Source organism: Ictidomys tridecemlineatus, chromosome 3 (genome assembly GCF_052094955.1).
Source record: "Ictidomys tridecemlineatus isolate mIctTri1 chromosome 3, mIctTri1.hap1, whole genome shotgun sequence".
NCBI classification, from domain to species: domain Eukaryota; kingdom Metazoa; phylum Chordata; class Mammalia; order Rodentia; family Sciuridae; genus Ictidomys; species Ictidomys tridecemlineatus.
Genome location: NC_135479.1, coordinates 177,444,146 through 177,460,981, shown reverse-complemented (window position 1 = coordinate 177,460,981; position 16,836 = coordinate 177,444,146). Strand labels below are relative to the sequence as shown.

The following is a 16,836-nucleotide window of genomic DNA, read 5'->3' as shown; positions in this document are numbered from 1 at the left end:
CCTCTTCAATAGTTCTTCATGCATGGCCAGAAAAACCATTGCATTAAATGTTCTATTTTGTATCTCTCAAAGCTAAGTTTTCATAAATACTGAAGACTATCAACGGTAATTCATTATTATTGTCACACTGGTGGTGTTTGGATTTTCTTAGTTTTCTCAAAACATGAAAAGTTTGTTTGCCTCATGGTCTAAATAACTTCTCAAAGGTTGAGTGATATTTTGTTTGGATGCACTCTAATTTATTCCGCCCTATTGAGGGAGTGGTGATGCCATAAATGTACCATTAGCAGTGCCGAAACTTATCTCTTAAGGGGAGGAGCCTTTAACCATGAGGGTGGAGTCCCCACCCCAGGATATGGATGCGCCCATACAAAGGAGTCCCAGATTGATTCTCCCTTTTGTAAGGAGCCTTCAGGAAGGTGTCTAAGCAATTTGGAAGCAGTCTTCAATCTCCAACTTCTACCCCAGCAAAACGGTAAGAAATAAATGGTTGTTTGTAAGTCAGAGGTGCATTGGGGTTTTGTTTTAGAAGCCTGAATGAGCCAATGCACAAATATTTCCTTATAGTGATCTGCCGGTTTTTGTTTAAACTATTTTTGCTAATGGGGATTGAGCCTAGGACTACTGTATCACTGAGCTACATCTCCAGCCCATTTTTTTTTGAAAATATATTTTTAGTTGTCAATGATCCTTATTTTGTTTGTTTATATGAGGTGTTGAGAATTGAACTCCTTGTCTCACACATGGTAGGCAAGCGCTCTACCACTGAGCCACAACTCCAGCCCCCTCAGCCCATTTTTATTATTTATTTTACTTTTTATTCTGAATCAACAGGGTCTCACTACCTTGCTTGAGATTGTCCTAAAATTGGTATCCCGAAGTTTCGTGCTCCTGAGTACCTGGGATCATAGTCATGAGTCACTTTGCCTACTTTATTTTTCCTTATTTAAGCGAGTTTTTGGAATATATTTGTTGAATTGGCCCTAACTCTTCAAAATGAGTTTGTGGAAGTGAAATCACTGGGTCAGTACCCAAGGTCCAGAAACAGGGTTGTCAGTCCTTACATCTCTGCCGGTTCAATAGGTAGACTTCCTTTGCATTTTGTTCAGCCCCTGAGTGGTAGAACATTCTGTCTTTATATTTTATATTTCTTGGGGGGCCCCAGGGGTTGAACCCCAGGGAGATTAACCACTGAACCACTTTCCCAGCCAGTTTTTTATATTTTATTTAAAGACAGGATCTAGCTAAGTTGCTGAGGGCCTTGCTAAATGGCTGAGACTGGCTTTGAATTTGCACTCCTGTCTCAACCTCCTAAGCTCTGCTGAGAATACCAGAGTGTGTGCCACCTTGCCCAGCCTTTCTTTTCTTTGTTAATTGTTTTATGGTTCTCCCCCCCACCACCCATACTAGGAATTAGACCTAGATGTGTTCTACCATTGAGCTTTATCCTTGGCCTTTTTAAAAATTTTTCTTTAGAGGCAGGCTAGCTTGGAACTTTTCATCCTACTGCCTCACCTCTGGAGTAGAGTTATTTCATATTTGTTGTTGCTTTTTGTTTTCTTTTTATGGAAGGGGGTCCAGGCTAGCCTTAAAGTTCAGGGCTCAAGTTGTCCTCTTGTCTGAGCTTTCTGAGCAGCTGGGACTACAGGCTGGTACTTTCTGTGAGCAGGTTTAGGTGTTTGTATTTTGTTTTTCTTAAGATTTTCATCCAAATAAAGTTTGACTCCAGTTGGGTGAAGTTTTCATCATTTCAGGAACATTTTACAGTTTTACAACTGTAGAGCCTGCATGAGAGTTTATTCCTAGGTGTCATATATTTTTAACAATTGCTGTTTTCTATGCTGAGGGTATGGGGTGAATGTTAAACATGTGGGGTGTCCTGGGTTTAATGTCTAGAGTTCAGGTGTAGCACTACGCCAACCACCCCCACAACCCTCCAACCCCTCATTTATCAGAGAGAGAGAGAGAATCTTTCAATGTTTATTTTTTAGTTTTCGGGGAACACAACATCTTTCTTTGTATGTGGTGCTGAGGATCTAACCCGGGCCGCAAAGGCGAGCGCGCTACTGCTTGAGCCGCATCCCCAGCCCCTCTCATTTATTTCTAATGAGTTTTTCCCCATTGTGTTCTAACTGGTTATTCTTGTTTATAAATATATTTGTTTTTCTAGCATTCTTGTGACCTAAACAATTTGATGAATGATAATATCCGTTCTCTATTTTTGGTGGAACTGAGGATTAAATTCAGAGCTGAACTCATGGGCTTGCTTTTTTTGGGGGGGTGAGGATTTGGCGGTTGAACACAGATATTTTTCTTTTCTTTTCTTTTCTTTTTTTTTTATTTTTTATTTTTTTTAGTTGTAGTTGGATCCTCTGCTTTGTTTTTAAGTGGTTCCAAGGGTGGAACTCAGGGCCTCGCAAGTGCTAGGTAAGCGCTCTACCACTGAGCCACCACCCATCCCCCCTTTTTACTTTTTAAGACAGTGTCTCCCTAAATTGCTGAAGCTGGTCTCAAATTGGGATCCCTCCTTCCTCAGTTTGCCAAGTTGTTGGGATTAAAGGAGTGTACCTCTGTAACCAGCTGGACATTCATTCCTTTGTGTGTGTGCCTCCCAAAATGCACACGCATGTGCGTACGTGAGTGTGTGTGTGTGTGTGTGTGTGTGTGTGTGTGCGCGCGAGTGTGTGTGTGTGTGTGTGTTTGATACTGGGTATTCAACCCAGGGGAGGTTCACCATTAAGCTACAGCTATGTGGTTTTTTGTTTGTTTGTTTTGTTGGTTGGTTGGTTGGTTGGTTGTTTTTTTTAGGAGCGATTGAATCCAGGCCGCTTAAGCACTGAGCCACATCCCCAGCCCTTTTACAACATTTTATTTAGAGACAGGGTCTCACTGAGTTGCTTAGTGACTTACTAAGTTGCTGAGGCTGGCTTTGAACTCACAATCCTCCTGCCTTACCCTCTGAGCCACTGGGATTACAGGTGTACACCACCTTGCCTGGATCAGCCATGATAATTTTCATTGCTTATTTTGGCAGAAGGTCTGAATTCCCAGGCTGCTTTCTAAATTTCATTCCTCCTGCCTTAGTGGCTTAGTTCCTTCTCAGTTGCTGAGAGGGTATTACACATGGTCATCACTGTGTCTGGCTCTCACGTTTTTTTTTTTTTTGTTTGTTTGTTTGTTTTTTTTTTAAGAGAAAGTGAGAGAGAGAGAGAGAGAGAGAGAGAGAATTTTTAATATTTATTTTTCAGTTCTCGGAGGACACAACATCTTTGTTGGTATGTGGTGCTGAGGATCGAACCCGGGTCCCACGCATACCAGGCGAGCGAGCTACCGCTTGAGCCACATCCCCAGCCCTCTCACGTTTTTTTAATGAAGACTTTTCCCTTAAAGTGTTTATGATAATCAATGGTAATCTTCTGTATAGGAAGTTGTATTGGTGGTTGGTGCTGGTAGTAATGTTTCCACAGGAGTGTTTCTATTGTACATATATCTTTTGTTTGTTTGTTTGTTTGGGGGCCTATCCTGTTGTTTGTGAACTGCTTTAAAGTTCTTTTATTATTATTATTATTATTATTATTATTATTTTCTGGAACTAGAAATTGGACCCACTGAGCTTTATCCCTGGCCTTTTTTTATTTTTCGTTTAGAGGTAGGCTAGCCTGGAACTTTTCATTGTACTCCCTTACCTCTGGAGAGGTTATTTCATATTTGTTGTTGTTGTTTGTTTTCTTTTGCTGGAAGGTCTTCTTATGTTGTCCAGGCTAGTCTTAAAAGTTTTGGGTTCAAGTTGTCCTCCTGTCTCAGCTTTCTGAGCAGCTGGGACTATAGGCTGGTACCTTCTGCGTCCAGGTTTAGACACTTGTATTTTGTTTTTCTTGGGATTTTCATTCAAAAAGAGGTTTGACTTCAGTAGGGTGAAGTTTTTTATCATATGGGGAATGTTTTGCAGTATCATAACTGTAGAGCTTGCATGAGAGTTTATTCCTAGGTGTCATATATTTTTAATAATTGCTGTTCTCTGTGCTGAGGGTATAGGGTGAATATTGAACACGTGTGGAGGCCCTGGGTTTAATGTCTAGAGTTCACATACAGTGAGACGCCAACTCTCCCCCCCCACCAACTCCTCACCCCCTCCTCTATTCCTAATGAGTTTCTTCTCATTGTGTTATAACTGGTTATTCTAGTTTATAAAGATATTTATTTTCTCGCATTCTTATGACTTAATTTAACGAATCATAATATTACATGCTCTATGTTTGGCGGAACTGGGGATTAAACTCAGAGTTGCTCTCATAGGCCACCTTATTTCTTTCTGGTTGGGATTTAGGGGTTGAACCCAGAGATTCTCTGCCACTGTGCTAAATGCCAAGCCCTTTTTAATTTTTATTTTAAGATGGTGTCTCCCTTAGTTGCCAAGGCTGGCTTCAAACTTCGGTTCCTTCTTTCTTATTTTGCTGAGTTGCTGGGATTAAAGGAGTGTACCTCTTTAACCAGCTGGACATTCATTGTGTTGTGTTTGTGTGTGCACTTGATACTGCTGATTGAACCCAGAGGAGTTTTATCACTGATCCACATCCTCATCCAGTTTTTTTATTTTTATTTAGAGACAGGGTCTGTCTGAGTTGCTTAAGGCTTCACTAAATTTCTGATGCTGATTTTGAATTTGTGCTCTTCCTGCCTCAGCCTCCCAAGCTCTGCTGGGATTACACATGTTGTCACTATGCCAGCCTGCCCTGTACTTTGTGAATTGCTTTATTATGGTTGTTTTCTTTTTTTTTTTTTTTTTTGCTGGAACTAGGGATTGGACCCAGGAGTGAACTACTACTCACTGAACTTTATCCCTGGCCCTTTTTATTTTTTATTTAGAAGCAGGCTAGCCTGCAACTTTTTATCCTTCTGCCTCACCTGCTGAGTAGAGTTATTTCATATTTGTTGTTGTTTGTTTTCATTCTTTCTTTCTTTTTCTGGAAGAGGGTCTTCCTATGTTGTCCAGGCTAGCTTTAAAGTTTGGGGCTCAAGTTGTCTTCCTGTCTCAGTTTTCTGAGCATCTCGGACTACAGGTTGGTACCTTCTGTGTCTAGGTTTAGGCTTTTGTCTTTTAATATTTTCTTTATAATTTTCATCCAAATAGAGGTTTGACTCTAGTTGGATGAAATTTTGCATCATTTAAAAAGGTATCAGGAAAGTTTTGCAGTTTGTTTTTTTTTTTTTTTAGTTGTAGTTTGACACAATATCTTTAGTTATTTTTATGTGGTGCTGAAGATCGAACCTGGGGCTTCCCACGTGCTAGGCGACCCACAATCCCAGCCCGAAAGTTTTGCATTTTTATAACTGTAGAGCTTGCATGAGAGTTTATTCCTAGGTGTCATATATTTTTAACAATTGCTGTTTTCTGTGCTGAGGGTAAAAGGTCAATGTTGAGCATGTGTGGAGGCCCTGGGTTTAATGTCTAGAGTTTACATGCCAAGCATCCCCCAACCCCTCACCCCCTCCCCTATTCCTAATGAGTGTTTCCCCATTGAGTTCTAAGTTGTTATTCTTGTTTATAAAGATATTTGTTTTGTAGTATTCTTATAACTTAAAGAATGTCTTTTAATGTTTTCTTTTAAATTATAGATGACACAGTACCTTTATTTTGTTTGTGTATTGTTTTATGTGATGCTGAGGATTGAACCCAGTGCCTCAAGCATGCTAGGAAAGCACACTACCACTGAGTTACAACCCCAGCCCACTTTAACAATTTAATGAACGATAATATATGTCTTCTATTTTTGGCAGGACTGGAGATTAAATTCAGAGCTTCACTCATGGGCCAATATTCTGTTTTTTGTTTTTTTGGTTTTTTGTTTTTTTCTCCCCTGGTAGTCATTTCGGGGTTGAATCCAGATATTCTCTGTCACTGAGCTACATTCAAGTTCTTTTTGCTTTCTATTTTAAGACAGTGTCTCCCTCAGTTGCTGAGACTGGCTTAAAACTTTGGTTCCTCCTTCCTCAGTTTGCAGAGTTGCTAAAAAGGTGTGTACCTCATTAACAAGTTGGACACTCATTCGTGTGTGTGTGTGTGTGTGTGTGTGTGTGTGTATGTGTGTGTTTGATACTGGGGATTAAATCCAGGGGAGTTTTACCACTGAGCTATAGCCTTTGAGTTTGTATTATTTTGTACTGGGGATTGAACCCCTGGGCGCTTAAGCACTGAACCATATCCCCAGCCCTTTTTAAATATTTTTTTTACAGACAGGGTCTCACTGATTTGCTTACTGACTCATTAAATTGGTGAAACTGGCTTTGAACTATCAATCCTCTCGCCCCAGCTTCAAAAGCCACTGAGACTATAGGTTTCCACTACCTCTCCTGGCTTAGCCAGGGCAGATTTTATTGCTTATTTTGGCACAAGGCCTAAATTGCCCAGGCTGTTGTTCACTAACTTTCTTTCTTCCCGCCTTATTCCCCCAGTGACTGAGAGGGAATTACATATGGTTACCACTGGGCAAGGCTTTCATGTTTTTTAAATATTTTTTATTGTCATTGGACCTTTATTTTATTTTTTTATTTATATGTGATGCTGAGAATCCAACCCAGTGCCTCACACCTGCCAGGCAAGCTCACTACAACTGAGCCACAACCCCAGCCTTCTCATGTTTTTCAATTAAGGCTTTTGAAGTGTTTATGATAATCAGTGGTAACTTATCTATAATAAGATGTATTGGTGATCTTACTGGTAGTAATGTTTTCATAGGAGTATCACTATTGTATCTATATCTTTATTTCTTTGTTTTTGATACTGGGGATTGAACCCATAGGCACCTAACCACTGTATCACATCCCCAGCCAGTTTTTTTTTTATATTTTATTTAGAGACAGGGCCTTGGTGAGTTTCTTTCTATTTTAAGACAGTGTCTCGCTAAGTTGCTGAGGCTGGGTTTGAACTTGCATTCCTCCTGCCTTAGCTTTCCATGTTGCTGGGATTACAAGGCTCTGCTGGCTCTCTATTTTTTTAATGATTTTATAGCCTGCTATAGAACTTTGGTCTTTGTCTCTGTTTTAAGGGTTTAGTAAGCAACTGAAGCTTTTATTTAAGCAAGGTATTAAAGCATTCAATAGAGACAGTGGCAGTAGGATTTTTTTTGAGAGAGAGAGAGAATTTTTTAATATTTATTTTTTAGTTTTTTGTGAACACAACATCGTTATTTTATTTTTATGTGGTGCTGAGGATGGAACCCAGCAACCCACGCATGCCAGGTGAGTGTGCTTACCGCTTGAGCCACATCCCCAGCCCAGAGTTTATTGAAAAAGAATGAAAATAGTTGTGTAGGTTTACAATGCTCAGAGAAGAAAGAATAATGTGAAAATATCCTCATAGAATACACCATGTAGAGGAAGTACTTTAACCACATAATAGGGTTTCCAAAATTTTTAAAGCCCACTTGTTCAATTAATATGGAAACAGGCCTTGTGAAAAATAAAGTCTCATTGAAGCATAGAAACAGTTCTTGGAGAAAGTCAGATTGATCACCTTGATGGACAGTCACCATAACAGGTAAGGTCTCTTATTGCTAGTTGGTAGCAGGTGGTATTGGTGGCTAAGGCTTCTAAAATTTATTCACAGCTGATGAGGACTTGCCTTGTCACTGCTTGGCTCTAGGCTTTCAGAGAAGTGTCATGGGCTTTCCCATGAGAGAGTGTGGCTCTTCCTTAACCTAAACTCTCAAGCTGTCTGTCAAACTCTTAAGCTGGGATCTTTTCTGAAGCTCAGTAGTTTAGATCAGTAGCTGACACGTGGGGAGTCTGATGGGATATAGGAGGTCTGGTAACACACCATGTTCTAGCAAGGAGGAAACATGCTCCAAAAACATCAAACTTTAGAAGTATTTAGAATCATTTCATAGTTACATAACACACAGCCCAGCATCAAAAGCAAGCCACCCTCTTTCCTTGTTCCAGGATCAACCCATGAACAGGTGGACATAGGTGCCATAATTCCAAGCCTTTGTACATTCTGGAGTCTGAAAAAGCTACCCATGAGCTATAAGGAAAAAACGGGTAGAGAGAATGAGTTCTTAGATGAAGAACCCCACTAGCCTGGTGGACCATGCCTGTAATTCTAGTGACTTGAAAGGCTTAAGCAACAGGGTTGCAAGTTGGAAGCCAGCCTCAGCAACTTACAAAATGCTGCTACAACTTACAAAATGGCCATGGGAGTTGCTCCATGATAGAGTGACCCTGAGTTCCATCCCCAGCATTGCCCTCACCACTCCCCTTCACCCAGAAAAAGCCTGTTTGCTCTTGCCAGCACGGCTGTGGGGTCCAGAAATAGACAGAGCATTCCCAGTGGGTTCCCACTGGTCATAGCTACTCTTTTACAAGTTTCACCTCCTTCTCCACGCCTCTTTTTTTTTTTTTAAAGAGAGAGTGAGAGAGAGGGGGGGATAGAGAGAGAGAGAGAGAATGTTTTTTAATATTTATTTATTTTTTCTTAGTTCTCGGCGGACACAACATCTTTGTTTGTATGTGGTGCTGAGGATCGAACCCGGGCCGCACGCACGCCAGGTGAGCACGCTACCGCTTGAGCCACATCCCCAGCCCCTCTCCACGCCTCTTCAAAAATCTTTTCCAACAACTTTATCTTACCCCCAAACATTATGATATTGATTAAAATTACATTCATTGTGACATCTTGTTCTCAAAATTAATTTTTTTTGACCCATGCACAGCATGTGTTCACTCCAGTCACCACATGTGCCCCTTATTGAAGTGTGGGTCTGTATGTTTTTATGTTGTTTGTTCTTGAGGACTTGAATTTTTTTTGTATGTTGTGAAAGGGACTTTTGTGTGTGTGTGTGTGTGTGTGTGTGTGTGTGTGTGTGTGTGTGTGTGTGTGTGATGCTGGGGATTGAACCCAGGGTGGTTTGCAGGCATGGCAAGCACTCTGTCAACTGAGCAATATCCCCAGCTCTGAAAGGTACTTTTATACAAGGTTATTGCTGATTCAATGACTTTTCTAATGATTTTCATGAGAATGAGGAATCATAAATTTTCATTTACTTCCTTTTTTTTCCTTTTGCTAAATTGGTGCAGGTATCATCAGGTAGTAGAAATGTTCTTCAGCACTCCTGTCTGGTCCCTGAGTGCTTTTGACTTTTAGCTCACAGCCATGAAGCTGGTTATAGAATTCAGTTGCACATGTGTTAAACTGTTATTCAGGTCAAGTGGGTGTTGACCTTATAAAATATGTTCCTGAGGCTGTGAGGTTAGATTCAGGTTCCTATTGTTTACTTTTATGATCTTGTCTCTAGCTGGAAATGTGGTGTCATTTAATTTTTTTTTTTTTTAGGTACCAAGGATTTGAACCCAGTGATGCTTAACTGCTTAACTACAGAATCACCTACCCAACATTTTTAATATTTTACTTAGAGATGGGGGTCTCATTAAATTGCTTAGGTCCTCTATAAGTTGCTGAGGGTAGCATTGAACTCATAATCCTCCTGCTTCAACATCCTGAGCTGCTGGAATTACAGGTAGGAGCCACCATACCCAGCCTGGGGCATTATTTTCAGGATTTTGTGTCACTATTAGGCTTTGTAAAACCTCTGCCATTGTTGTTGTTGCTGTTTGACAGATCCATGAAACTCTATCATGGCATTTTTCTCTGTCCTTGAACTTTATTTCATTTAGGAAATGACTACCTGTGAGTCAAATTTGACCTGCCACATGTTTTTCTAAGTAAGGTTTTATTGGAACAGTCATGACTGCTTTTTTGGCACAGGAGCACAGTTGAATAGTGGTGCAGACTGGATGATTCACCAGGCAGAATTATTTACTGGTTGGCTCTCCAAGGAGGCATTTTCTAGTCTGTGCATTCCTGTATCCTTCACCTTCTTTAGACAAGGCTTGTGGCCTGTGTTAGTCAGGGTTTTTGTCACTAACAACAAAGTACATGACAAGAACAATGTAAAGGACTAAAATTTTATTTTGGCTCATAGTTTTAGAGGTTCAATCCATGGTAGACTTTCTGCATTGCTCTGGGCCCAAAAATGAGGCAGAATGTCATGGTGGAAGGGCATGATGGAGGAGTGCTACCCCATTGATTTTGGCCAGGAGACAGGGAAAGGGGAAGAGACCACAGGGAAAGGTATCCAGTGACCCACTTCCTTCAATCATACCCCACCTGCTTATGATTCCCCCCCACTGGGATTACTCTAATCAAAATAAGGTGAACCCATTTAGGTCACAGCTCTAAGTCTAATCATTTCACCTTGAATAATTCTGCATTCACAACTTTTCAGGACACTTCATATCCAAATCATAACATGATTCTTTTCAGCCTAGGCTGCAGGGCCCTTACTTTAGTAGTTTCCTTACCAAGCAAAATGCTGCCCTTACCTGGGTATATTCTCTGGTAGGGGAGAGATGGGCAATAGGAAATAAATTAGTAGATAGTGCAGTAAATTGCAAAGTGGTTGAGCAGAGGGTTGTGAGGAAGCAGTGGGATAGTACACTGGACACTGAGGTTCTTCCCAGGCCTGGCATCCATGAGCTCTTCCATTTGTTCTTCAGCTTTGACCCTTCGAGTGAAATTGGACTGTTTTCACACCTCCTTCCTTCACCTCCCCAGCTACAGCCAGTGCCCTTCTTGGTCTTTACAAACTGTGAGTACTCAGGGGAAGAACCCACTGGACAAAGTCCTAAGGTGAGTGCAGATGAAAATGCACACAGGGTATGTCGTTGGGGGTGAGGAGCTTCTGGAAGAGGGAATTGGAAGGGAAGTGGTATTAGGTGGCCTGGCCCACACAGATGCAACAAGGTAGACCCTCTTTCTTGTGTCAGATCCCTTGATGGGTTTCTTGGCTGTCTTGCTTTTGAGTTTGACCTTGACCTGTGGGCATTGACCACATGATATTGACATGAGAGTTATAAAAATTTTGGTCAATTGTGTTTTCAAAATCATAGAAATAATGGACCCACATCAGGATTGTAATGGAAATTCAGTAGAAGTTATTTGTAATGTCTGGCACATGGTTAAGTACCAACAACATTTGCCAAATGAAGTAAAATAGTTGTATTCCATATAGTTATAGTGCTTAGGAACTTTGGTTTTTATGCTTAACTGTTAGTAATAGTTGAGTTTTCTCTTCTATAAGATGGAAGGGAACAATTAACTTTAATTTCCATTTACTGTTAACTCAAATGGTTGAATACAGGTTTTCTAAGAAAAATGAATATAAGATGTACTTAAGGAATACATTTGTTATTGGTTCATGTTAATGAATTTTGCCACTTGATGGACATTTCCTTACTGGGAGGCTCATTTATATTTTCAGTATAAAGATTTCACAGAAAAATAAGCCAAGTGTCTTTATCTTAAAATTAATAATAATTTCAGTTATGTATTTAAAGAATTAAAATACTTTTGTATTGGTACTTGTCATCAAGTTCCGATAGGTTAAAGCCTCCAGGATATTAATTGTGAGGATCAGAGACTCAGGCAAATAGTATATTTCTGGTGGTGTAACTAATAATTTTATTAAGTCAATATTTGTGGTTATGTGATTGAGGTTTTTATATATTTGCTAAATTTTTTTTAAGAATAAGCTCAGGACTGGGGTTGTAGCTCAGTGGCAGAGCACTTGCCTATCATGTGTGAGGCACTGGGTTCGATTCTCAGCACCACTTATCAATAAATACAGTAAAGGTCCATTGACAATGAAAACTAAAATAAAAAAAATAACCTCACATGAAAAAAAATATAAAGATGCTATGTTAGCTTTTCATGGCTGTGATCCAAATACCTGAACAAGAGCAACTTGGAGAAAAGAGTTTATTTTGGTTCATGGTTTCAGAGGACTCAGTCCATGTCAGTTAGCACCATTGATCTAGGACCGAAATGAGGCAGAATATCATGGCAGAAGAATATGCTCAGGGAAAGCTGCTCAGCTCTTGGCAGCAGGGAAGCAGGATAGAGGAGGAAGGGGACAAGGACAAATAATTGTTCTCAAAGGCAAACCCATAATGAACTACTTCCTCCATTCAGGCCCCATATGCCGATACTCTTGACTAACTCCCTGTCGTCTGTTCAAATTATTAAGCCAGCTATTAGATTAACCCACTGGTAAAGTCAGAAACTTCGTGAACTTTCATCTCTGAACATGGTGGCATTGCCTTAATCATGGGCTGCCCAGATTTTTTAAAAAAAGTAACAGATTCTATTATTGGTTCTATTTTAGGATAATTTAGTAGTTATAACTGAGTTTCATGATGTAATTTGTTTTATGACTTTGTATTGTCTAAATGTCTAGAGTATCAAGAGAGTCTCATAAAGGGCAGGACATGAGGGAGGTTCTTAGGGGAAGGGTTATTGATCCTATGAAGTTAACACAGTATTGACATGTTCACCATAGAGCAGTACATATCTGAGATGAGAAAGAGCAAGTTCACTTGAAATTGTTCTGGTTTGGTGGCCCCATGTTGTTGGTGGAATTAGCAGACTGACTGAGGCTCTAGGTTTTGTTTTGTTCTTGCCATTCTGGTGATTAAAACTATGGCCTGGTGCATGCTAGGCAAGGAATCACTGATTGAGACTCCTAGCTTTAGGCGGCAGGCTACAAAATTTTAGGCAGCTTTTCTTTTTGGAACAAAATAGAAAATTTTAATTTTAAATCATCTAAGTAACATTAATTTATATAAAGGATTTTCCTGGAACAAAATGATGCTTGCTCACAGGCATACATTTATGGTATTGCTCTATGATGGAATGTTTTCTGACAAATGCATCCTGAGATAATTTTGTCCATATGCAAACATCAGAGTATGGACCTAATAAAGTCAGATGGCTACATCACTAGGTGATCTAGTCTGATGGGATCAACAACTTACAAACTGGTCTTCATTGACTGAAATGTTATGTCATATGTGACTGTAACTGGGACCACAGAGATAAAACTTTTGTCAACAGCTCAGCATTTTTTGTGGGTTTGTATCATTCTCACATGAATAAACTGAGGTTTGAGGAGAAAGATTGGCTTCTGGAAATCTCCCATATCAGACTTCCAGGAAAAGCCAGTTTGACCGATTCCTAGCCAGTAAGCTCTCTTGGTACCTGATGTGTGAAAATCATGTGACTGAAATGAAGGGGAAGAAGCCCTTTCCAGAAGGAGGAGCTATATTGGTGGCCAAGCCGAGATGTTCCTGCTTCAGATGGTAAGTCTCCTTCCTTCATATAGTGGTGGGGTGGGGTGGGATGTGGATAGAGGATTGACTAGGACTTTGGTTTTCCTGGGACTGGATTGTCATGGGACTGCTAGGTTTCTGTCACACTTGGGGCTGAACATTGAGACACAGCAGCAGAGCTGGAAATATCACAGGCAATCCAGACTTTCAGCTCTACCATTCAAGTGTGAGAAATAGGGTTATGAGGAAAGGCCACAAGTGCACAGTAGGTATGAGTGCAGGAAATAAGAACCAGCTGGATAGTGCAAGTGTGGGCATTGAAAATGGAGATGTGGCTGGAAGTGCAAGAGTTGTGGCCATTTAGGAAGAAGCTGCAGATAGATACTCCATAAGCCCCACCCCCGTACCCCAGCCTCCCTTCCTTTTGTGTGTTACAGGCTCCTTACACTTGTTGCCTAGATTTTTTGCTTTGGACCCTTGCTACATTCCTCTGCCACATTCCCTGCACCAGTCCTGTGCCCTTATTCCATTGCCACGTTTACTTCCTGGTCTTAACAATTTGGCCTCACAAAATTACCATGCCGTTGTGTACAACTTTCATGGCCACAGATTCTCATCTTACTCTAAATGACAAGACCCTTTCCTTAGGTCCATTTCCCCAATGCTTGCATGGGCTAGTTATTCTATATACTTGTCCAAGGTACAGTCCTGACCCTTGTAAGGGACTCTTATCTCTGTTGCCCAGTCAAGTGAATGTGACTGACAAAACAAGCCCCAATGTCCTGGGCTAGTGCCTGGGCCTCTAACTTGAGACCATTACCACATCCTCTTTCCCAGACCTGTGACCAGACCAGTCCCTACCTTTACCTTCATGTTCTTAACAAATGGTTATTTTGAAAAGGATTTCCCTGTGTTTCCAGAATTCCATGACCATGTGTCCATGTCACTTGTATTCTACCTTAGCTCACCAAGACCCACATCCATGAACCTTGCACTGGAACTTTATCTGGAACAACCCCACTCCTAATCCCTGCTCATGATTCTTGCATCATCCATTTTCCCGGAGTCACATCCTTACCCTTTCTACCAGGATATGGCAATGCCTTTATATATGCTCCTGATTGAGTGCCATGACAAGAGGACAAACTGGAGTCTTCAAACACAACTTTAGCACCCAATGCTTAATGGTTAGACATTCCCTTGCCAAGGATCCTAATGTGCTACCCTGGCCAGAGCACTGAAACAATCCCAGATGGGAACTTATGGAGACACTGATTCTGTGGATCCACTAGACGCAATTGTGTCCTAAATACAAGTCCATTAACTGGGTTATTTACATGAGCAGTTTTCTTGCTCGGACCCATGGTGCCAGGATTCCCTTGGGCCTACACATCTAGCCTGAGACATTACATAGGCATCAGCATTGGGATCCTCCATTGAGCCACTTGCATGGAAACTTATAGGAGACATCCTATACCTGTTTTGTCCTCTACTCCCATGCCACATTACCTGGCCAGGCTCTGCCTTGGTTTTGTGGCTTCAGCACATGGCGGAATATTCCCATGTGTTTCCATTGCATAGGCTTCTTGCTTGGGCTACTTGCTTTCAAAATTTACACATTCATTCTATGTCCCAGGACGTTACATGGCACCCCAATGCTCTCCCAATTCCTTAGCCTACCCCAAGGACCTGACAAGACAATTTCTGAGGCAGCTATCTCAGCCTGCCAAGCTGGCATGCTGGAGGAACAATAGAATCTCCTTAAATGAGGACATGCCTGAGAATAATTGCACTCTCCCTTGCACAGGCCCCTTGGCCTTGTTTTCAAAATCTCAGATGTGAGCCTCCTTGCTTGCTTTCCTCTCTTCTCCAGGACACAGGAACATCCCCTGAGACTCTGGTGGCCTTTGTTGCCAGAAGACCCTGGGCTTTGGCTGCAGGCCCCTTGCCTGGGCCCTTTAGCCTCCCTCAGCTGTTGCCATGCTCTCCCACCCCAGAAAGCAAACAATGAAACTGGGCCTTGAGCCTGCCTCCTCCTGGACCACACTATCCACCTTGTGCTCTCTCTCTCCCCTCTCTCTCCCCTCTCTTCCTCCTCTGTCTCACCTCTCTACCCCCTACTCCCAAAACTCGCTGCCCTCTCTCTCCACTCTCTATCCCATCTATCCTCACTGTCCCCTCTCTCCACTCTCTCCCAACCCTCCTCAGGCCTGATTAGGGCCCTGGAATATGAATCTCCAGGCCTGGATTGGCTCCTTGCTGGAGCCCCAGATCACTAATGACCGAATCCCTAGCACCATCACCTTCTCAGGAATTCAGGCCCCTTGCTAAGGCATCCTCTTGGGACTCCCATATGTTGCACTGTTGCTGAGGTATCCAAGCACTGACCACACACTCAGCTCCACCTGAATCTCCATAGCCTGGGCTCCACTAATGGGACCCTCTCACCAAGCCCAGTCTCTCACCTGGGCCCCCTTGGCTCAAGAAACCCTGACACCTGGCAGTGGACCTGGGCGATGCGCTGACCTTGGCCTGCGGGATCCCCTCCCCTCCCTCCCCTACCCTCTCGCCTTGCATGCTGCCCCTAAGCCCAGCCAGCCCTCCCTATCCTCTCCCTGGAGCTTTAAGCTCCTGGGCTGGGCCCCCCAGCGCATGTACCTCCTCATTCCTGTCGCATGGCTTGCCAAGGCATCTGGTGGCATCGCTCCAGGTCCTCGGGTCGGACAGGGGCCCCTTGCTTGGGCCCCCTACCGCGCGCCGACCCCAACCACACCCCACTCTCTCCTCCTCCTCCTCCTCTGGCCGCCCCTTCCTCCCCTTCCCTCTTTCCCCTTGAGCTCTCTCCCTGCTGCTTGTCCTAGGTCGCCTGGCTCCCTAGCCTGGGCTCCTCCAGTGGGTCCCGGGACCCCTCCCACCCAGCCACCCAGCTTCATGCTGGCCGCTGGCAGCCTTTCCACACGCAGGGCCCTCCTTTGGCCCCGCTTGGGTCCAGGTCCCTCTCTTGAGGATCTACTCCCCTGGATTGCAGAGGAGTGCCATCAGCTGGCCTCTGCGCCCTGAAGGCTCCCTAGGGGAAACACAGCCCCGCCCCTCGCCTGGGCCCCCTTGGCTGCAGGAACCCTGACACCTGGCAGTGGACCTGGGCGCTGCAATGACCTTGGCCTGCGGGATCCCCTCCCCTCCCTCCCCTGCCCTCTCGCCTTGCATGCTGCCCCTAAGCCCAGCCAGCCCTCCCTATCCTCTCCCTGGAGCTTTAAGCTCCTGGGCTGGGGCCCCCAGCGCGTGTTCCTCCTCGTTCATGTCGCGTGGCGTGCCCTGGCGTCGGGTGGCGTCGCTCCAGGTCGTCGGGTCGGACGAGGGGCCCCTTGCTTGGGCCCACTACCGCGCGCGCGCGCTCCCCGCGGTCCCCCTCTCGCCGCCCCCCCACCGCACCCCACTCTCTCCTCCTCCTCCTCCTCTGGCCGCCCCTTCCTCCCCTTCCCTCTTTTCCCTTGAGCTCTCTCCCTGCTGCTTGTCCTAGGTCGCCTGGCTCCCTAGCCTGGGCTCCTCCAGTGGGTCCCGGGACCCCTCCCACCCAGCCACCCAGCTACCCAGCTTCATGCTGGCCGCTGGCAGCCTTTCCACACGCAGGGCCCTCCTTTGGCCCCGCTTGGGTCCAGGTCCCTCTCTTGA

General features: G+C 43.5%; 1 long non-coding RNA gene across 3 annotated transcripts in view; it reads left to right on the top strand.

Moving 5' to 3' along the window:
* Positions 1–313: 313 nt before the first annotated feature.
* LOC144376451 (uncharacterized) overlaps positions 314–16,836 on the top strand; it is a 48,372-nt gene continuing 31,849 nt past the window's right edge. The window contains exons 1-6 of one of the 3 annotated variants that reach the window (XR_013436952.1): positions 315–475; positions 5,939–6,015; positions 8,478–8,547; positions 9,332–9,515; positions 10,555–10,687; positions 13,040–13,194. This is a non-coding gene — a long non-coding RNA (uncharacterized LOC144376451). Of the gene's footprint in view, positions 476–5,938; positions 6,016–8,477; positions 8,548–9,331; positions 9,516–10,554; positions 10,688–13,039; positions 13,195–16,836 lie in introns of all 3 variants that reach the window. The other 2 variants (XR_013436954.1, XR_013436953.1) reach the window with 2 other exon arrangements.